Here is a 4,367-nt window from a genome sequence, read left to right on the forward strand (position 1 = left end):
CCCATCCTCCGTTGTATTTGCACATCATAGATTCACCTGTTTCTACGATGTGCCCGAAATCCACCAATTTGGTAGGGGTTACGCAAAAGATAATTACTTGTAATGTCCCCCATGTACTGATACTAGGATCGACTATTTGCCTATTTGTTTTGCTGACTCAGAAGAGCGCCGTCTATTTTCCTATTTGCATGGATGTTAGAATCAATTCTGCTGCTTAAAATCTTTTTATGCTTCTTAAAATATTGTTTTCGTTTGTTTAAAAGTCGGTTAATATGTAATTTCATCTGTTTAAAAAAAAAGGGGGTAACAAACTGAGCAGGAAATGACGATAATGAAACTTGGAAAATTCATTAATATGGTTCATTCAACTGCATGGCAACCTTAGGCAAGTATCTTCTACTATAGCCTTGTGAATAGATTTGGTAGGTGGAAACTGAAAGAAGACCGTCTTACACACACACATATATATCTATGTGGCGTTAGGAAGGGCATCCAGCCATAGAAACCATGACAAAACAGACATGAAGCCTGTACGGCCCTTCAGCTGGTCAGCTCCTGTCAAACTGTCCAACCCATGCCAGCATGGAAAACAGATGTTAAATGATGATGATGATGATGATGACAACACACACGTTTGAGTGTGTCCACGTGTGTTTGTTGCCCACCACTGCTTGACAACTGGTGTTGGTTTGATTATGTCCCTGTAACACACACACACACACACACATAATGTCCCCATTACATAACACGCTTCTTTCAGTTTTCATTTACCAGATCCACCACCAAGGCTTTGGTCAGTTTAAAGCTATAGAAAACACTTGCCCAAGGTGCCACACAGTGGGACTGAACCTAGAACTATGTGGTTGGGAAGCCAACTGCTTATCATTAAGAGAACTCTTTTAGTTTCATAATGTGGTCATGGTAATTGCTTTTAATACTTTTAAAATCATTTTTAAGAAGTATAAAAAAAATTTATTTACCTCATTTTGTAAATTAATTCAATTCTTCCAGTCTTTCAGAGCAAATATATTTATTAGATTCTCATAGAATCTTCTGTTTTAATCAGTTTTTGGAGGAAATCTTTTCCAATTGTTCTAAGAGCCAACCCTGAACAGTCTCTCCTCTCTTGTTTTTAATTCGCTTCAATGCAGAAAAGGGTCGTCTAACAGAGGCAGTTGTGAGTGGAATTGTCAAAATAAAATGGCAAACATGGAAGTGGTCTAACAAGATAATTGATGCATCAAATCACTCACACTTTGACTTTTAAAATCTTCCATTGAGTACATGATATTTGGTTCATTTTGTAATCGAATATTAGAAACAAAAAATCTACCTGGCTGTGTGGTAAGAATTTTGCTCCCCCTGAGCCGAGTGGATTTGATTGGATGGAAACTGAAAGCTTACATTATTTACATTTCACAGATATTTGTCCTAATCTTGTTTGTTGTTAACATGTTTCAGCTGATATGCCCTCCAGCCTTCATCAGGTGTCTTGGGGAAATTCCTAAGGTATTTTTTGATGTTCTTATTATTATCATTCAGGTCACTGCTTGGAATTGAACTCAGAATCTTGGGGTTAGTAGTCTGTGCTCTTAAACCACTATGCCATATGCTCCGTGGGCAATTATGGAGTGAATTTTAGGGCTTATAAATCTAATATTCTCCTATCCTTCCTTAATACCGGTTCCCATATGCTGTTCATATCTACACTCAGTCGGCTTAGGAGGTTGTTCTGTCCTAGCATATGTGCTGCTTCTTTTAGTTTTCATATTTTCCAGTGGTGTTCTCTGTCTATTATTTTAACTTCGTCCCATAGGGGGAGGTGGTCTCCATTTTTCCATACATGATCAGCTATACCCAATTTATCAATATCTCCTCGTGTCACAGCTTTGCGATGTTCCTCTACCCTTATTTTAAGGGGGTGACATGTTTTGCCTTTCTATAACCTACCACAGCTGTATGGGGTGGAGTACTCGCAGTCTTTGGTCATATTCTCTTCTATTGGTGGTTTTACTCGAAGGCGGTATTTGTGAAGGGTTGTATTACTCTTGAATACTGTCCTGATGCCATACGAGCTGCATATCTTTTGCATCTTTTCGGAGAGGCCTTTCACATGGGGTGGACAGACTGTGGTCAGTTTATGGGTTTCATCCTCTCTTCATAATTGGAGTGGATTTTATGTTTTTGGGGTAGTTGTTACTCAACAGATCATTATTGAGCTTGATCAATTCTTCATGGTGTGTATCACAATCGCTACTTATATTTTTTGCTCGATGTTTTAGGCACTGAGCAATTCCTCTCTTTACACTGTATGGATGGTGGAAATTGAAGTTGAGGTATCGTCCAGTGAAGGTCAGCTTGTGGTATACAGATGTCCTGAATCCATACTTGGTACATGTTAATACATCTAGGAATGCAAGCTGATTGTGTTTTTCCTTTTCCATTGTGAAATGTATTGATGGCTTTATTGAGTTCACGTGATCTAACAGCGCTTGGACATCTTCCTGGTGGGGCCAGAGTATAAACGTGTCATCAACATATCGTAACCATAGTGTTGGTTTTAGTGGTGTTGATCCTAAAGCCAAATTCTCAAAGTATTCCATGTATATATTGGCCATTACCGGTGATAATGGTGAACCCATAGCTAAACACTCCTCTTGTCGATATACATCAATGTCCATACTGAAGTAGGTAGTTTCTACACAGAAGGTCAAACATTACTATCAAGTTTCTTATTGGTATACTAGTGCGTTCTTTTAGATGGGTGTCTGTCACTAGTTTATCTTGTATCACCGATAGTGCTTCACCAGACTTATCACATCTAGACTCACCATCTGGTTGGATTCAATGGGGGTATCCTTGATCAATTCTGTGAAATGGGTGGAATTCTTCACGTACGATGTTGACTTTCCTGCTAATGGACTGATTATATCCACAAGGAAGCAGCTCAGTGGATGACATGCTGAACCTCTACAGCTCCCTATAGGTCTTAATGGAATACCATCCTTGTGAATCTTGGGGAGACCATACATGTGTGGTAGTTTACTGTGGTGTTGAGTCAGTTGTGTGTACTTCATTGGTGTAAAGTGATCCTTGTTCTTGATCAAGATCTGTGACAACTTCCTCTCTGTTTTCAGAGTTGGGTCTTTCTTTTCTTTGCTATAGCTACCATCACTTGCCAGTTTTTCCGAATAGTCAGATTTCTTCATCACCACTGTAGCATTTCCCTTGTCTGCTGGAAGTATTATGATGGAATTGTCACTCTGTAGTCTTGGTTTAGGAAGTTTTGCTTTTTCCAGTACCTGTCTCACTTTCCACCTTAGTTCATCTCCCTGAGCTTTTGGTATCTTTATGGCCATCTCTTCAATAAGGGCTATTATGTCCAAGTATGGAATACACTTGGTGGTTGTTGCAAAGTTGTGATCTTTGTTTAGTACTGCTTCTTCAGAGCTTTCTAAATGTCATAATGTGAAGACTTTTAGTCTAAAATACGCTAAATCAGTGAAGGAAAAATACATCACTAAATACAATAATCCATCATCTATTACAGTTTAAGCTTACATCGATTCCTCCGTAGTGTTGTTTTGCATTTATAATAAAATAAATATATACAAATTATAGAAAAATAATAAAAAAAACATACAGTACTGTTTCTATTTTCTAGATTTCCACCTATTGCGGGAGGTTTTGGAACATAACACCCGTGATAATCGAGGGATTACTGTAATTCTAATAAAAATAACGAGCATTTTGAAAATTATGTGATAGCATTGATGTGTCATCGTTACCTTGACAACCAACAACTGAATCCACTCTCAAGGCCTTGATCAATCTGTGGTTATAGTAAAAGACACTTGCCTAAGGTGCTACGCAGTGGAGCAGAACTCAGAACCACGTGGTTGGGAAGCAAGCTTCTTACCACATACCCAGGTAGTTCTTTTTTTTTTAGATAAAGTATGAGCTTGAAAAAGCTGAGTCAATGGAGAGGACTTTCCAACTCAGGTGAAATCTCTGAGCAGTTTAAAGTTTCTGATATCCAAGTGGCTAAAAAGCCACCTTAATAATAATTCTTACTGATTTTGGATAAGAGCAGCAATTTTGATGAGAGGGAATTAGTCAATTACATCAACCCTAAGTACTTGACTGATCCTTATTTTTAATCCACCCTGACAGTCAACCTCAATAGCATTTGAGCTCAGAATGTAAAGAAGCAGAAAAAAATGCTGCAAAGGAGTTCTGCCAGCTCAACACCCGAGCACTAATAATAATAATAATAAAAATCCTTTTTACTAAAGGCACAAGGACTGACATTTTGGAGGAGGAGACTAGTCGATTACACTGATCGCCAGTATTCAACTGGTACTTAA

This window comes from Octopus bimaculoides, chromosome 26, assembly GCF_001194135.2.
Source record: "Octopus bimaculoides isolate UCB-OBI-ISO-001 chromosome 26, ASM119413v2, whole genome shotgun sequence".
Classification (NCBI taxonomy): Eukaryota; Metazoa; Mollusca; class Cephalopoda; order Octopoda; family Octopodidae; genus Octopus; species Octopus bimaculoides.